A 17,787-nucleotide genomic window follows, 5' to 3' on the forward strand; every position below is an offset into this window, starting at 1 on the left:
ATACTTATTTTGTACATACCAGGCTATGGAACTGGTCCTCAACTCTACAATAAACAGACGCTTAAAATAACAACAGCAAAAGAATTCCATGTCAATCCAGTAACTACAGTGATAGTGATTGGCTCAAGGATGGTCACGTGACTCTAACCCACGCGCATCCTTAGTATTCTTGGGCATGTGCTGGAGCTGGTAGCTGAGGTATTTTCTGCCTCAGTGTTTCTATCTTCCTGGAAGTCTCTGGTGTAGATTTATCTCAGTAATCCAGTTCTGTAAGCGCATCTCCGGACTTCTTGGTTCCACAGAACGACTCATTCTTACTACCCTTATGCTGCTTTGAGCTGAATTTTTTGTCACATGCAAATCAAGTAGTCCTTGGTAACACGGTTTCTTCCACTCATCTCAGCTTCAGAATGCTTAAGGCAGTCTTGGCTGTCATCAACAGAACGTGACTTTATAATTCTCTACAACTACCATGTCCTTTTGTAGCATGCCATCTGCTTTGGTGACGATGGGTGAAGAGACGGGTCAAGCAGCCTGCTGAGCAAAGCTCGGCGGAGGGAAAGCTGGTACGGAGGTCCTTGATCTTACCTACAAAGGCTTTTTGAAAACACTTTTCTCAGCCTTCCTTCCTTCTGTCGCTCTTTGGACGTGTTCCCTCTTGTAAATTGATAGCGAGAGTCTGAAGCCAAGGGAGAATTTCATGAAGAGCTAAGGTTTTCAGGAGGGATTTCGGAGTAGTGAAGTGATTACGCGGGGTGGGATAGCTATGTCAGTGGCTGGGCTTGCAGGACTCGCAAGCAGCCGCCATGTTTCTCCACAGCCAGCGTGGGTTCCTCTGTGTGTTTCTGAGCATGCGTCTCTTGGTGGCAATGTTGGCCCAGGCACAGCAAGTGGGAGTCATTAGGGCTAATGACTGGGCTTCAGATTTTTCTTTCTTTCCCTGGGCACTTGATACAATTACATTCCCATTCCTTTAAAGGTGGGCGTGGCTGGATGACTTGCTGTTAATGAAACGTGAGCTGGAACCACATAGCTCATCCATGCATCTCCTTAAAGAGCTTTTCTGTATATTTTCTTTTATGGTGGCTGGTGATATTCAAAGAGGGAGCTTTTGCCCACCAGACTACCTTGGAAGGAGGAAAAAGGAGTTAACCTGGTGTGGGTGTGAAGTGTGAGCAAGACAGAAACCACCATTTTCAATCACCAAACAGAGTTCAGGATTTCCAGTCACCGCTCATCCACCTATTAACATCATGCATTAGTGTGGCATATATATATATATATATATATATATATATATATATATATATATATATGTGTGTGTGTGTGTGTGTGTGTGTGTGTGTGTGTGTGTGTGTGTATGTGGCATATATATATATATATATATATATATATATATATGCAACTAATGAACCAATAGTGAAACATTGTAATTAATGTAGTGTACATACAGTTCTCTTGGCTCATATTAATGTGTAGGATGCATGTGTTATTACAGTGTCATACAGGGTAGTCTTACTGCTCCCCAACCTCTCACCCTGTGCTTCATCTCTGTGTCCTTCTGTCACCGTACCAAGAGCCTTTGCATCTACTAATCTAGTTAATGTCTCCAGTCTTTCCTTTTCAGAATGTCTCCTGGTTGGAATCATGCATACACACACAGCCACCTAAGACTAGCTTCTTCTATTTATTAATGTGCTGGTCAGTTTTTGTCAACTTGACACAAACCTAGACATATTTGGCTAGAGGGAATCTTAATTGAAAAAATGCCTTTGTAAGATTGGCCTGTAGGCAAGTCTGTGGGGGTGTTTTCTCGATTCATGATTGATGTGGGAGGAGCCAGCCAACTATGGGCAGTGCCACCCCTAGGCTGGTGGTTCTAAGTGGTACAAGAAAGCAAACTGAGCAAACCATGGAGAGCAAGCCTATAAGCAGCCCTTGTCCATGGCCTCTGCATCAGTTCCTGCCTCTGGGTTCCTGCCTTGAGTTCCTGCCCTGACTTCCCTGGAGGATGAACTACAAGCTGTAAGATGAAATAAACCCTTTCCTCCCCAAGTTGCTTTGGGTCATGGAGTTTATCACCTCAATAGAAAAGTAATGGGAACAAACAGGATGCATTTAAGCTCTTGCCACCCCTTTTCATGACTTGTGAATTTATCTTTTCATCTGTGGACAACAGTTTCATTGTGTGGAATAGTTTACACATCCAGTCACCTGTTGAAGGATGTTGTGGCTGCTCCTAGGTTTTAGTGATTATGAGTGAAGCTGCTGTAAACATGGAGTGCAGGTTTTGTGTATGAATGAAAAAAAGAAATGAAAAGGAAAGGACATGTCTGCTTCTAGGTGTGGTGGAGGAGAAAGTTTATTGTAGATAAAAGGGAGCGCATAGACAGAGGCAGGGACGTCTGGGAGAGTCCAGAGTGAATGTGACCAGAGGGAAAGGGGAGAAAAGGAGACCAGGTACAGCAGCCAAGAGGGCAAAAGGTAAAAGAAGGGTGGGTAACCAAAATGGCTGGATTATATAGGAAGAGCCTCTGAGGAAGGGCAGCCCAGCCCCTGGGCTGTAGAGTTCAGGGTAGGGCGTGGGGTATGCCAGCCATACCCTGTGACAGGTAGGGACTGAGGGATGCTGGGAGGATCTGAGCCAGGTCCACCTCTGATAAGTTAAATAAGCACTTCAGCCTTTTGTCCCAGGGTTTGAAACTTAGTGTGAGCATAAGTTCTCAACTCAGTTGAGTAGTCTGAGACTATACTGAACTGTGTGAGATGCTATCAGGCTGTCACTCAAAGGGGCTGGGCCACTTTGGACTCCATACAGAGACCAGAGAGAACTCGTACTGTGCTGCATTCCGCCAGTACTTGGTATTGCTAGGTGCTTTTTCTCTTAGTTTTAGGCGTGTAGAGGTGGTTCATTGTTTTCATTTGTAATTCTCTAGTGCAATGTGAAATTGGATGTCTTTTCATGCTGTATCTAGGTGCCCTCTTTGGCGAAACATTTTTCACATATCTTGCCAATTCTTTAATTGGGTTATTTTCTTAATATTGAATTTGAAGAATTCTTTTTATAGTCTGGAATAAAATGCCTTTATCAAATATGTATTTTATGAACATATTCTACCCAACTGCAGCTTGCTTTTTCGTGCTTTTATTAATCTCTTGCAGAACAGCAAGTTTTAATTTTAGCTAAGTCCAACTCGATAATTTTTCTTTTAATTATTATACTTTTGGTTTTGTGTCTGAAAAATCATCTCCAAAACCAAGGTCATAAAGATTTTCTTCTAGGGTATGTTTATTTTTTTGTGTGTGTGTCTATATATGTGCATGTATATTTATATGCATAATCATGTATTCATGTGTGTATGCATGTATGTTATTCACACGTATATGAATTTGTGCATATGTTATATGACAAAACTTTTCCTGGAGAGATGCAACACACACATTTACTAACCCCAGATAGGGATCCCATGACAGACCAAAGTATGGATAACACCAAAGTCCAATTTGGTGAACTAGTGAGTTTTATTGGGGTTACTTACAGGAATATGGGTGAAGGGTTACTTCTTACAGGAGCAGAAATGACCCAAAGACAGATGCATCACCAAAGCTCACCCCAGCATGATTGACAGCTCACAAAGTCAGGAACCTGGAGCACACTGCACAGTCTGCAGGCAGCTCGACAGGTTGGAGAGTGTCCTTTCCAAGTGCCACAGCTGATCTAAACCTCTTCCAGGCAGCTCAGCTGGTTTCTGCTTCTTCCATGAAGCTGGACTGGTCTAAGTGTCTTCTTTGAATTTCAGCGCTCTTCTGCCTGAGGGGAACTCTCAGCTTTTATTATTTATTCTGGTAGGGACAGGCCTAGTGAATCTGGTTAGTTTCAGGGACTTCCTGAAGCTATTCCAACTTTCACCTTCCTGCGTAAGGAGCTTCCTGCAGAATGGGATGTTTTGATCTTAGAGGAAACTGTTACACAACGTGCATGTATGTGCACATTTACATGTATGTATTCATGTGTATGTGTTCACATATGTATACATATGTGTGTGTTCATGTGTGTATGTATGGTGTACTGTTAGGTACACATGCATCTGTGTATGCATGTGTTCATGTGTGTATTCATGGACATGGGTTTGTATGCATGCAAATGAATGTGTGTATGCATGAGGAAGCCGAAGGTCCACCTCAGGTGTCTTCCTCAGCAGCTTTCTACCTCAGTTTTGAGATAGGCTCTCTGGTGTTCACTGGAGCTCACCCCTTTGGATAAGCTGATTGGCTGGCAGGACTTAAGGACCCACTGTCCCCACCTCCCCAGTGTAGGGACTACAGGAATGCCCAGCTTTGTTACTTGGGCTCCGGGGATCAAACTCAGGTCCTTACATTACAGAGTAATTTTACCCATTGAGCCATCTCCCCAGCCAGAGAAGTTTTTGGTTTTATATTTAAGCTTACAGTACAGTCTGAATTCATTTTTTATATACAGTAGAACTCCATATTTTGATGATTTTTTTAAAGTAAGGCTATCTCAATGTTTCACTACTACTAGTTGAAATGACTTGCGTTTCTCCATTGAATTTCCTTCTCTACTTTCTCAGTGATATGTTGTGTATATTACCTGGGTCTATTTTAGACTGTTTTGTTCCCTTGGTCTGTCTATCCCCCCAACCCCAGGTGCTGCTCTATCTTGATTAGTGATCCTTCATGGTCCTCTTAAAATCAGCTAGCATCTCTTTGGCTTTGTTCTTCTTCGATATTGTGTTGCCTGTGCCATGTGTTTCTTGTTGTGATTCTTCTTTGCCTTTTCATGCCATCCCCCAAACAGCCCACTAGGATTTTGATTAGGATTTCACCTCATCTGTAGATCTGTAGATTGAGTTGAGGAACATTGGCCTTCCTGTCCTTGAAAATATGAAGTACCTCTACTTACATCTTTGATATCTCTCATCAGAATTGTATGGTTTCCTCTTACAGTCTGTATATATTTTGATGGATCTACACCTAAGTATTTAGTTGCTACTCATGTGGATAATATTGTGTTTTAGATTTTGTATTCTAATTACTCATTGTGGAATATGGAACATATCTGAAAATAATTATTTTTGTATGGTAATCCTGTACTAGGCTACTTCGTAATTGTTAATTCTGGAGGACCTTTTGAAATAAATTCTTTTAAAAATTATCTATACCTATCTATTACCATCTACCTACCTGTCTATCTATCTATCTATCTATCTATCTATCTATCTATCTATCTATCTATCTACATATATATGTATGTATGTATGTACCTATGTATTTGTCTACATATGTATGTATGTATGTATGTATGTATCTATCATCTATCTATGTATCTACGTATCTACGTATGTATGTATGTATGTATGTATGTATCTATGTATCTATGTATCTATCTATCCATCTACCGACGTGTACCTATGTGTACATGTGGAGGTATGAGGACAATTTGTGAGAAAGTCACTTTCCCCTGTCATGATGTAGGTTCAAGGTAATAGAACTCAGGTCTCCAGACTGGACAGCATGTCCTTTTACCCACTTAGCTATTCCTCCAGCTTCTGTGTGGGGAGGGTGCCAATTTCTTAAGATCTTCAACATAATCATGGCATCTTCAAAAACGAGACAATTTTATTACATTTCTCCACTGATTTAAATTTTGCACCCCTATCTTATTCTATTAGCTTTTCCAGAAGATCGATTCGAAACCTTTTTTTTTTTTTTTCAAGCATACACGTTCAATGTTGTGTTCTTTTGGTTTTTGAGATACAGTCTCATGTAGCCCAGGCTGGTTTTGAACTTGTTTTATACCCGGGATGTGCAGGATGATGAGAGAACTCCTTTCATGTTCCTGATCTTAGTGGGGCATTGTCTACCAGCTCATCATTAAGTACATACAATACCAGCTGTGGGATGTGGGCTTTCTGTATCGAGGTAAGAAACTCCCTTTTCATTTTACTTTCATGGTTTGTTTTTTAATCATGAATGGATGTTGGATTTCATCAGGTAATTTCTGCATCTATTGGTATGAACATGAATTTTTTCTTTGTTAACCTGTTGATATCATGGATTCTGTGAACTGACTTTTAAGGTTTTTTTTTTTTTTGAGATAGGGTTTCTCTGGGGGCCCTGGAACTCCCTCTGTAGAGCAGGCTGGCCTTGAACTTGGAGATCTGCTTGTCTCTACTGCTGGGATTAAAGGCATGTGCCACCACACCTGGGGACTTTTGAGTTTTGAATCAGTGCTACATACCTGAAATAAACCCATTGGCGCTCGATGTAAATTCTTTTTTCTGTGCAGGTGAATTGTGCTTGTGATATTTTGCATCTGTGTTCATGAGTAAGATGGTCTGTAGTTTTCTTTTCTAGTTGCAATCTGGTTCTGGTGTCAGGGTTTCGATGAGCTCACAGGATATTATGAGATACTTGTCCTCTTCTGTTTCCTACAAGAAACGATAGAGACTTAGTATCATTTTTTTCCTTCACTGTTTAGTAGAATTTTAATGAAACCATCTGGACTTGGTAATTCCTTTTTGGAAGGCTATTAATTATTACTTCTATCTTTTTTCTGTTCATATGATCTACTTTCTCTACGTGTGCATTTTAATAGTTTGTATCTGTGAAAGAATTAGTCCATTTCATTTAAGGTAACAGATATGTAGGCATGCGACTGTTTTTAATCTTCCATCACTGAGCTTTAACACCCTTGGGACCGGTAGATTCAGCTTCTGTGTCATTTGCAATGTTAGTAATTTGTAGCTTGACGAGTGCCTTGTCTTAAGAAATTATTTTATCTTATTTTTGTGTACAGGTGTTTTGCCTGCATGAACAGTACCCACCTTCCCCCCCGCCTTGGTTGCTGGGAATTAAATCTGGGTCCTCTGGAAGAGCAACCAGTGCTCCTAACCACCGAGTCACCTCTCCAGTCCTGTAGTATTATTATTTTTTTAAAGAGTGAGCTTTTTTTTTTTTTGACTTCTCATATTGATTTCCCATCTCCATTTTATTGATTCCTGCTTTGATTAAACTGTTGGTTTGATTATCCGCCTTTGGGTTTATACTGTTCTCGTTTCTTTAGTTTCCTGAGATGGGAACTCAGATGATTGGATTCATCTCTCTTGTTTTCTGTCTCGTGTGTGTGTGTGTGTGTGTGTGGGGGGGGGTGTTGTTTTGAGACAGGGTCTCTTATAGCTCTGGCTTGCTTCAGACTTGCTATACACTCAAGGTTGACTTTGAACTCTTGGTCCTCCTGCCTTCACATCCCAAGTGGGAGGGATTACAGATGTGTATTATCAGGGAGGCTTACCGCTATCCAATGAGAAATTCTCAGCACTCAGAGACAAAAGGAAAAACTCTTAATTAGTGCACCGATGTAGCCTCTAGCTATTACTTAAAGAGGCCCCGCCCCCATCAGAAATATTTCATAGCTTACATAGACATAAGCATTTTCATCATCTTTTCTATGTGACCATTGACCATTCTACGGCAGTCTTTTCGCCCTCACCCTAAAGGAGATATTCCTTGGAGCTAAGTTTTCTAGAAGCTGAAATTTGCAGGTTTCTAGGTAAGACAGTTTTATCTTTAGCAAACAGAGCTCACTGTCTACGCTTTTCCAGGAAAGGAGGGGAAAGCAGGTGTACAGAAGACAGTAGTCCAGTTTTGGCTCCTGTTGTCTGGGATTAGATGCAGGTTTTTATCCTGTTTTCTTCTTACTATGTAACCTACGACTTCCCAAGTAAACTTGTTGATCATATTTCATTAATGTTAAAGCTTGTTATTTTTCCTTTCTCTTTCAGTACCACCATGCCTCCCAGACATTGTCAGTTTCCTGAGAAATCCACATGCTGATGCATCCACAAATCGCGATACATTGTATTTCCATCTTTACCTAGCTTAAAATATTTAAAAATTTATCTTGGGAAAAATTCAGGCAATCTGAGAGGCACAGAAAGTACGGCTATTTGTTTCTAATATGAAGGTTTGTTGAAGGGGGAGGACAAGCAGGTAGAAGCAGTTGGCTGCTTTCCTCAAGGCCTCCAGTAATTGCTCAGCTCAACACGCTTGCTTCCTCTTGGCCCGAGGTGTGGCCACACCCTCTTCACAATGAACCTGAGGGCCTGCTTGCCCTTAGAGATCTTGAGTAGCTTCTTCATGGGGTACTGCTCTGAAAGTGTCGAGCCACACTGCTCCCAGATCATGCCCCACAAATTTGGTGTGTTTGCTGAGTCTCGACTTGCTGACATTCTTCATCATCCTGTGACCCTTGTTGAGGCCCAAGACCATGGAGTGGGGCCGAGCCATGGCTGCTGTTCTCCAATGGCTGCTGAATGGGAAAGACCACACCCCTATGGTCTTAAGTCATTACAAATCTATATTTCAAGCTGTAGAAAATTCAGTTTATCCTACTGATAACGGGGAGACAAGGACTTAGAAGAGCAGTGGTCATGGTTCTCAGTGTTAAATAACAGGAACCGAATCTCGTGAAATCGTTGAAATTAATGTGGGACTGCTCAGAATGTTTTTAGGAAGCCTGCCAGATCCAGATTATTGGCTGCACACCTAGAAACAAACCTCCAAGTCCTGAAACAAAGCTAAGAGATCCAGGTGTAGAGTGCTTGTCTTGTGAGCGAGTGAGGGAGTGCGTGCATATGTATTATGTATGTACGTATGTATGTGTGGGGTGTGTGTGTGTGTGTGTGTGTGTGTGTGTGTGTGTGTGTGTGTATGTGCAGGGTTTGATCCCCAGCACTGATAAAACAACAACATAAAACAAACAACAACAACAACAACAAAAAACAAGACAAACAAAACAAATCCCAAGTCCGTCAAGACTCCACTGTTGTTGAGACCAGGCACAGACACCGGCAGTTCTGGACTTGGTCCAGGAGCCTGGAAGGAGTGGCTGCCTCACATAGCACAGAGAACTGGTGGTGCCCACCTCTTCCTAGGGCCTGCCTGCAATGCAGTCTCGGAGGGTTCTGATGGGCTAGTTCCACAGCACAGCAGTCTCTGCTCTGCTAAGAAGCAAAGTGGTCCAAGTGGGAGAGCGCTGCACTTTGAGATGACCCAGGGAGGGAGCCTGGACTCTCAACAGGGTGAGTCTGTGCACACCGTTTGACTGTGAGCTCCTGGAGTGGCGTAATGGTAAAAGGAGAGCAGAGTTTTGAGGATCGGGCGTTCTCCAGCCTGGATATGGTCAGCATAGCACCCAGCAACAGCCCTGCCCTAGGCATAAATTGGGCACATCATGTTCAGATTAAATGGAAGGCCTAAATGTCAGGTTCAAGACCTTGGCCTTTCAATACTGCCTATCTCTTCTACCATAAAATTAGGCTCTATCTAGGGACTTTTTTGTTTGTTTTTTTGTTTTTTTTTGAGACAGGGTTTCTCTGTGTTGTTTTGGTGCCTGTCCTGGATCTCGCTCTGTAGACCAGGCTGGCCTCGAACTCACAGAGATCCGCCTGCCTCTGCCTCTGCCTGCCGAGTGCTGGGATTAAAGGCGTGCGCCACCACTGCCCTGCTATCTAGGGACTTTTATCTGCTTTGTGTGATGAAACCCCACAGTGAGAACAGGCCCAGAAGACTGACTCCTCACTAGGTGTTTGCTGAATAAGTGAACGGGTGATAAACTGATGAGTATCTGTTGTGCCAGTCTTACCAACCTAGACCCTTGAGTCCATGTTCATCCAGGGAGTTTCTTCCTGACTTAGTGACTTGGTTTTACCTTTTTTCAGCGTCACTGCAGAGGGTTCAAAAGGGCCCATCTGTCCAGGCAGCTTCCATCCCTGCTTCTCTGGGTGTCATGTTGGGCACCTGCTACGTTCTGAGAAGAGAAGCCCGCTCTGCTCCCTCCCACGGCCCTTCCAGCCCAGCACCCCACTTCCTTCTCTGTCTTAGCTGCACCTCTCTCTCCAGTCTTGGTTCTGAATTTCCCCTTGCTCAGTTGGACCTCAGCCGATGTGTCTCACTACATCAGTCTCTACCTTTGAGGGATGGCAATCAGCCTGTAAAAGAACTTTCCTCTGACTGATCCCTGTGTATACGCAAAAGTCATGTCGTAGCCACAGAGACCACAGATAAAGCCTGTGGGACCTAGAAAGGACTTCATAAGTCATCCACTCTTGCCTCTTCTGAGGTAGCCTTTGCACCTGCTGCCCTCCTACCTGCCTAGAGTGTCCCCTTGATCTTCTGATGGCTGGCCTCTTGTTACTGCAGGCTTCAGTATAAAATTCACCTCTTCATAGAGCTCTGCCTGGAGGACTCCATTTAAAGTAGCCACCTAGGGCCATTCCATCCTAAGACTGTACTGTAGGGATCGGCCTGATGCTTACCACTAGTTCATACATACAGTTATTCATTTATCCACCACACAAGCAGATGAATAGTGCACGGCACATATTAGAAACTTAATAATGTGTGTGTGTTGCGTGTGTGTGTGTGTGTGTGGTATGTGTGAGGGTGCACACTCTTGTTTGTGTGTGTGCATGTGGAAGCCAGAAATTTCAGTATTGGTGTCTTCTAGATCACTCTCCACTGTATTTTATTGATTCAGGGTCTCTTGCTGAACTTGGAGATCACCTAGGCTAGTCTAGCTAGTGGGTTTGTCTTGAGGATCCCCTGTCCTCCTTTCAAACTCTGGGAAGATAGGCAGGTCATCATGCCCACCTGGTTTTTAATGCAGCTGCTGGGGATCCAAACTCTACTCTCCATGCTTACACAGCTGAGCCATCTCTTCAGCCCCCAGTAATATCTGTTAAGTGAATGAATCCAGTTTAAGGCCAGGAAAGAAAAGTGACCTTTGCAAGGTCACAAGACTGGCCAGTGAAGAGCACAAATAAGAACCTGCGACTCTTGACTCTGGTCTTGGCTTTTCCTATCATACTAGTTTTCATAGTGACAGTGTAAAATGGACAAACATTTCTCAGTATGTGTGTTTGTCTCCACATTGGCTGTTAGTGCATGCCAGTCATACCTACTGTCTTAGTTAGGGTTTCTATTGCTGCAATAAAACACCATGATCAAAAAGCAAGTCAGGGAGGAAAGGGTTTATTTGGCTTACACTTCCATATTGCTGTTCATCACGGAAGGAAGTCAGGGTAGGAACCTGGAGGCAGGAGCTGGAGCAGAGGCCATGGAGGGGTGCTGCTTACTGACTTGCTCCCTATGGCTTGCTCAGTCTGCTTTCTTATAGCACTCAGGACCACCAGCCCAGTGATGGCACCACCCACAATGGGCTGGGCCTTCCCCCGTCAATCACTAAGCCCCACAGCTGGATCTTATAGAGGCATTTTCTCAATTGAGATTCTCTCAATTTAACTCTGGTTTGTGTGTCAAGTTGACATAAAACTAGCCAGCACAAATACTAAATTGGTAGAATTTATGTTTTCCTAAACAAGGACACAGAGCCTTTAGGATGCTAAGTGAGTTGCCAGGCATATCCTCCTCCCCACCTCCGGCCCGCCCCCCTGCAGGCATGGCATGCATGTGTGCGTGCATGCATGTGTGTGTGTGTGTGTATGAGACAGAGAGGGAGGAAGAGAGAGAAAGGGGGAAGGAGGAGGGAGGTAAAGAATATAAATATCTGGGGTCTGAAACCAGCTTACTCTGACATTCAAGTTCTTTGTTCTGCATCCACTGCCTGACTCTTTCTAGGTACCATTTGTACTTTACTAGTGTGTCTGCACAGAAAACCTAAGCAGCAGGTAATGGGAATTTTGGGCACTATAGTGGGCTGACAGCAGGTATGGGGTAGGATGGTTATACAGCTTTCCTTTTGTCCTTCAAATGGCAGTATAGAGGTGACATCTGTCTCTGTCTCACAAGTGGGGCTCATTGCTCCAGGGTCCTGGAATGCAACTGTCACATGGTGTAAGTGGCCTTGAAAGGTGTGTCATCTGGATGAAAAACCTCTACTCAGCTCCATTGGACTGATAGGGCCAGCAAAGGTGGGATTTCTGTAATTACTTCCCAAGTGATTGGAAAACAGAGCATCCCATTGATTGCTATATCCCACAAAACACCATGAAACTCAAAGACCCTTGGTTTCATCTGCTCTGTCTGCAGCCTGGATCCCCTGTTCATTCTGGCACCATCCCTGCCTTCGTTCTTCTGAGCTCATGGTGCAGCTTTCTGGCTGACTCTGAACCTTGGACAAACTCAGCCGTCCCTCCTCGGCACAGCAGACTAGACTACTCCTCGGGATGTGGTGAACTTCTCTGAGTGGCTTCCTTCCCAGCCAATGTTCTCCTGCTCAGTTGTGCTCCTGGTTCCAGCTCTTCCTGTCTTTTCTTGCAGGTAAAACCATTCCAGATGCACTCAGAGCTGCCAGTGACAGTAAACAGCCAGGTCTTCCAGCGCAGTGGGATCTGTAGGTCAGGGGAAAGGGGGACCTCAGCACTCAGAACAGCTCCCCGAGGAGTGGCTGCCAGGAGCCTCTACACCAAAAGATCTAAGCATGACCCCCACAAACTTACACTCTCACCCGCACACTTCTGAAAAAGGATCTTGGGGTCATTGCCATCTCCTCCTCCCGTCTTCCATCTTCCATGGATAGAAAAATCCACTCAATACCAAATATCATTCTCGGTTCTGTCAAAGAACGGTTCAGATCTCTGATACCTTGCAAGTGACGGCTGACTCCTGCGACACACCGCTGCCACCATTCCAAGGGGTGGGGGAGGGGGTCAGTGACTCATGAACCGCTTGCATCCCTATCATGGGTGTCTCGGTCTTTCCTCTATCTGCAATTCCACTTGCTCATTAAGTTTAGTTATATTCTTGGGCTGAAGCAACCTCTAGGGCTTGAAGTCTAATTCGATAACTTTCTCTTTTGGAGACGGGGAAGAACAAAGGCAAAGGCAATACGGATGCAGGAGAAGATACACCTGTTCAAGACAGAAACCCTCAAAGCAGCCCCCTTTGCAAACCAAACATTAAAAGTAATTTGGGTTGAGCTGCGATCTCCCTGAACTCAAAAGTGCAGGTGTAGGGAGATAAGAAGGAAGAGTTATCTTGGAGATACAGTAATAAGCTAATACAGTGTGCATGACAACTTGGGGACCGAGATTCATAAATATATTCATGTTTGCTTCCCAGCAAGATTGATTAAATACACAAGCAAAAAGTTAGAATCAGAGAGAGAGAGAGAGAGAGAGAGAGAGAGAGAGAACGTGGGAGCCAGCTACAGAAGTTCTGTAAACTATCAAGTCCAGACAAAGAATACTTCATCAAACACACAAACAGCCACTGCCTGAGACATTCGGGTTAGGAGCTGTCATAAATCAGCCTGCCAAGAAACTTTGCAAAAGGTCATATTTACCATTCATCAGGCTCTGAGCATGTGCATGTTCATGGCAAGAAGAGAGAGAGACTCTTCTTGCGTGGCATTCTCTGAATCGCTTTCTGATTACCCAGCAGGAGAGGAAAAAGCATTCCTAGCTGATTCAGGGACAGAGAACTGAGAACAGAGACCCGATCCCCTCGCGACCTCACAACGGTGTTCCTTATCTTCGGGTGTGGAGGCACATGCCTGGGAGGAGACATTACTTGGACCCAGCCATTCACTTTCATGTTAATTCCTTTCACTTTTTGATAGGGCAGGGGTTTGAAAAGAGCTCACCCACAGGTGAATGGGTGTTGGGGGAAGCGACAGAGGCCGAGAGCAGCTCCAGGGGAGTGATGGTCAAGAGGAAGGTGATGTGGAGGAAAGGGGGGGCAGTTCAGGGTGTGGCCTGCTGCCTTCTAGGCCATGGGCCTGAGATTCTATTGAATAGGACCAAAAGAGATAATGGACTGGGACTCAGGTTCCCATCTACAGAGTGGGTGTGATAATCCCCCCAACACTCGCTTCTCTCCATCCTTGGCTGGGATCGAACTCAGGGCCACTCACTGCTCTGTCACTGAGCTACGCCCCAGCCCTCTCTACCTGCTCTTTTGAAATAGTAATTGCCACATTGATCCCGCCGAGCTTGGGCATTAGAAGTTATTCCTCCTGTCCACTGCATCCCGCACCTGTCCTCTAGCCTCTCTCTGCCCTCCCCTCCCCCGTTCCTAGGCACAGGTTAAGTGTTCTGTGCTTTATTTATTCATTTGCTCACCCGGGCTCCACACACCCTCATTTAGGATACACTTGTTGTCTTCATCTCAGTGATGAGAGAAATGAGACTCATGGGGATGATGAAAGGTGACAGAGAAGGCAGTCAATAGAACAGGCAAAGTGTAGAGTTCCGCCCAGGGTAGACTTAGCCAAAGCCCTTATGCATAATGCTTATAACGCTTTGATTTACTTCTTTTCCCGACCTCCCCTTCCCTCTTCTTCCCACCACCTTTCTCTTCATCTCATTTCTGAGACAGAATCTCAGTACCCAGGCTGGCCTCAAACTCACAGCAATTCTCCTGCCTCAGTCTCCCTAATGCTAGTATTGCAGGCTTATTTCCAACCCCCCTATGTTTTTAGTTATTTTCTCTGGGCCCCACTGTCCTCTCTCTTGCTCTCTCAACTTCCTTTTCCGTTTGGGAACTCTGGTTGCTAGTCCTTTGGATACAGTCAACTCTGTCTGAGCTTGACCTAGCTGAGCCAGTTGCCCCCTACCTACACTTCCCTGTGAGGTCCTTGTCCCCGGCACTACTCAGGGAGCCCCGGTCTCAGCCCCACCAGGCAGAGAGGAGCAGTTGGGGGCCTGGAGGGTGTTGTAGTCCAGACTGTCACTGCCTGCTGCAGCCTCACCTGACGGCTGTACAACCCTTGTTGCCCCTGGACACCTCCGGTGTGGATGGAGTGCTGCAAGGGGCCCTGCAGGGTGATTAGATACCCCCAGGGTGCTGTACTACTTGGTATGACTGGCTGCTGAGGAATGAGAGTGCTGTGTTGGGTAAACACATTTGCAGCTAGAGCTGTGTGTGGCCCTCGGGGGCCCATTTCCCGGGCTTGGTGGCAAGATGTGTCTTCACTGTGTGATTGACAGAGCCGTGGGGAAAGCTAAGCAGATGGTGATTTCTCTCAGTGTGGACTCCACTGCTCTTAGCCAAAGGGCAGAAGGAGCAGCCTGGAGAGGCTGTGGGACCAGGGACCCCAGGTGGCCTCTAAGCATGTGGACATACTCAGCCGTGTGCTCCACAGTCCCCTGCCCTTGACCAGTGAGGGCAAGTGAGGGCAGGAGGTCTCCTCTGGGGAGTCACCCAGGGTGTGTGGGGGGACTGGTTGGCTGCTGCAGGAACAAGAGGCTCCCTCATGGTGCCCTGTCTCCATCTTACTTGGGAATGAGAGGGATGGAGCGATGGGTGCCAGCTGGTGGCACTAACTGGGTGGAGCATTCAGGGAAGGGATTCCACTTTATTAGTGCATGATTAGCCACTCACATTAAAATGGGGGGGGATTCTGGGACTCTGTGAGCACCCTCAGCAAGCCCCAAAGGGAGGACTCAGCATTTAGCAATGGCTTAGGGTACAGATCTTACTCAGTCTCTTTGCGGTAACCGAAGCTAGGTGGCTTCTAGGTCACAGAAATGTATTTCTCACTGCTCTGAAGCTGGAAGTTGGGGTCAGGATGCCAGCACAGCAGAGGTCCTTATGAACAGACTACTGACTTCCCATATCCTCACGTGCCAGAGATCAGCCAGCAGCAGCACACTGTCTCAGGACTCTCCTAAGGGCACTAATCCTATTCCGGAGGACCCCACCATACTTACTATCTTACACAATCTCAAAGGTCCACCCCCTATTCCCATCACTGTTGGAGTTTCAACAGATGAGTGTTGGAAGGACACAAACATCCAGTCCCTCAACCAGGTCAAGATGCTGAAGTGTTACAGGCATGGTGTCTGGGACCTGAGGACAGCTGTCCAGTTCAGTTAGAGAAGCACGAGGCGTCACTGTCTGGCACCAGCAGTGGACCCAGCGTCTGAGCAGTACAATTGCTGTCTTTTATTCTGCCTGCTTGGGGTTGAGAGCAGTGCTTTCGGTCTCAATCGCCCAGTGATGAGTCTCAGAGCCTTCCTCAAGGATGGGCCTGGGTTTCAGTGTCTAACAGGACATCAGCCGAAGCAGCTTTTCCTCCAGGGGAGCACCTGAAAAGAGCTTGCCGAGGTGATTGATTATGACTCACAAACAGCAGGCAGGGACCCGGTGCTGGCCTTCCTTTCTTCTTCTCTATCAAGATGAGCAGTGCTGTTATCTTTCTGTTCAGAGTCCAGGGCAGGGAGAATTCAGGTGCCAAGCCGGCAGAAACCCACCATCCTCCACAAGAAACAGCAGAGACTCCAGTTCCTGCGTCACTATTGGAGGAGGATGAAAGCCGTGCCCAGAGACGGACTGGAGACTCCACCTCCCCTGCCAGCATCCCTGGAGATGAGGTACCTGACGCACTTGGCTGTCTCCTGCTTGAATCTCTGCAGCTTCTCTTTGGCACCTAGGTGAGAGAGGCCAGATGTCTGAGAGTCCTTGAGCAGCGAGACAGCTGTTGTGGAGAACTGGGTGTCTTCACTTGCAGTTTTCAGACATGTGACCCTTAGCCCTTGCTTGCTTTCCTCTTCCGTTCCTCTCTCAGACAAAGATGGCTAGTAGTCCATGTGCAGGGTCATCAGCCCTGGAGGATTCTCTGTGTGTGTTTCAAGGCCAGAAGAGGTTGTCAATGCTCCCCCCTCCATCACTTTCTGCCTTGTTCACTTGAGAGAGAGTCTCCCACTGAATTTGAATGTTCGCACATGGGACAACAGCCAGCCTTTTATTTGGGTGTCTGAACTCAGGTTTTCTTGCTTACAAAACAAGCTCCCCCTACCCCCTGAAGCCATCTTCCCAGCCCCAGGTCCATGGAGATTTTTTTTTTTTTTTTTTTTTTTTTTTTTTTTTTTTTTTTTTTTGGTTTTTCGAGACAGGGTTTCTCTGTGCAGCTTTGCGCCTTTCCTGGGACTCACTTGGTAGCCCAGGCTGGCCTCGAACTCACAGAGATCCGCCTGGCTCTGCCTCCCGAGTGCTGGGATTAAAGGCGTGCGCCACCACCGCCCGGCCTCGGAGATTTTTTTTTAACCTGTGCTGAAAGCACGAGGTAAAGGAGGGATTGGCTGCAGTAAAGCTTCTCTGGGTGACAAGTGAGAGACTGAGAGAGCCAGCCAACTTGAGCCCGGGATGGAGGTACTGAGTTTCTCACCGCACAAGGCCTTCCTGCTCCTCTCAAGCATTTAGTGTATTGAGAGCCCCTGCCGTGGAGCTGGAATGAATCTTGGGCCTGGCCCAGTGCATGCTTTGCGCTAAATCACGGAGATAATATAACAGCATTTGAATTGGATTCTGTGCTGGCCAGTCTTGGGTCAACTTGACACACAAACTAGAGGCCTCTGAAAGGAGGGAACCTCAGGTGAGAACGCTTCCACAAGATCAGGCTGCAAGGCATTTTCTTAATTAGTGATTGATAGGGGAGGGCCCAGCCCACTCGGGGTGGTGCTGCTCCTGGACTGGTGGTCCTGGGTTCTATCAGAAAGCAGGCTGAACAAGCTATGGGAAGCAAGCCAGTGAGCAGCATCCCTTCATAGTTTTTGCATCAGCTCCCGCCTCCAGATTCCTGCCCTGTCTAGGTTCCTGTCCTGACTTCCTTTGATGATGAACAGTGTTGTGGGATGCTCTCTATGCTGTGAATGTATTGCTATGATTGATTGATAAATAAAACACTGATTGGCCAGTAGCCAGGCAGGAAGTATAGGCGGGACTAGCAGAGAGGAGAATTGGGGGAAGAGGAAGGCAGAGTTGAGGAGATGCTGCCAGCCGCCACGATGAGGAGCAGGATGT

General features: G+C 45.9%; 2 long non-coding RNA genes across 13 annotated transcripts in view; one reads left to right on the forward strand and one right to left on the reverse strand.

Moving 5' to 3' along the window:
- LOC128098787 (uncharacterized) overlaps positions 1–17,787 on the forward strand; it is a 102,579-nt gene that overhangs the window by 16,205 nt on the left and 68,587 nt on the right. For 8 of the 12 annotated variants that reach the window (XR_008214320.1, XR_008214324.1, XR_008214321.1 and 5 more), the window contains 2 exons: positions 12,073–12,303; positions 16,193–16,418. This is a non-coding gene — a long non-coding RNA (uncharacterized LOC128098787). Of the gene's footprint in view, positions 1–1,413; positions 11,955–12,072; positions 12,304–16,192; positions 16,419–17,787 lie in introns of those variants that run through there. The other 4 variants (XR_008214327.1, XR_008214322.1, XR_008214331.1 and 1 more) reach the window with 3 other exon arrangements.
- LOC128098789 (uncharacterized) lies at positions 11,040–16,193 on the reverse strand. Its single transcript, XR_008214333.1, has 2 exons — positions 15,696–16,193; positions 11,040–12,374 (listed from the first exon to the last, which is right to left on the reverse strand). It is a non-coding gene; the product is annotated as an uncharacterized LOC128098789 (long non-coding RNA).

This window comes from Peromyscus californicus, unplaced genomic scaffold (genome assembly GCF_007827085.1).
Source record: "Peromyscus californicus insignis strain IS unplaced genomic scaffold, ASM782708v3 Scaffold_6__1_contigs__length_162567912, whole genome shotgun sequence".
NCBI lineage: Eukaryota > Metazoa > Chordata > Mammalia > Rodentia > Cricetidae > Peromyscus > Peromyscus californicus.